The sequence below is a fragment of the Bison bison genome, unplaced genomic scaffold, assembly GCF_000754665.1.
Source record: "Bison bison bison isolate TAMUID 2011002044 unplaced genomic scaffold, Bison_UMD1.0 scf7180017864043, whole genome shotgun sequence".
Lineage (NCBI taxonomy): Eukaryota > Metazoa > Chordata > Mammalia > Artiodactyla > Bovidae > Bison > Bison bison.
Genome location: NW_011494615.1, coordinates 1,326,452 through 1,326,963, shown reverse-complemented (window position 1 = coordinate 1,326,963; position 512 = coordinate 1,326,452).

Sequence of the window (512 nt, the reverse complement as noted above, 5' to 3'; positions counted from 1 at the left end):
ATGGAGTTCTTAACTATTATGAACTGTTGCTGATTTTTAAAAAGAAATCTATAGCTGGTCCATACATTTTCCAACTAAGACATAGCATCAAACCTCCACATGTTTAAGAAAGCTATATATACCTGTATACATACACACTTATAAACATACACACAGATCCAACTGCACCCTTACCCACAGATGACTAAACCATTTGAGATATGTTGGTAGGGGATGGGGGAAAGAGGCTGGGGAGCATTTTTTTTTTTTTACAATAGGCACGCATAATATTTACTGAACAAGACATTTGGCTCTGTATTTTTTTTTATCTGGGGGGAATCATTTTATTTAGACTTTCTATGGCATGGGTTACTCAGTTCACAGCAGAGGCACCTGCAGCAAATTAATTTGTTGTAGCACATTAATTATCTCATAGCTTCTATTTAGGCTGCAGCTGTTGCTATTATGTTCATAATATTTTTTATCACCACTGTATACAACAGGTTATGGCAGTAATAGAAATCTCTATTTTT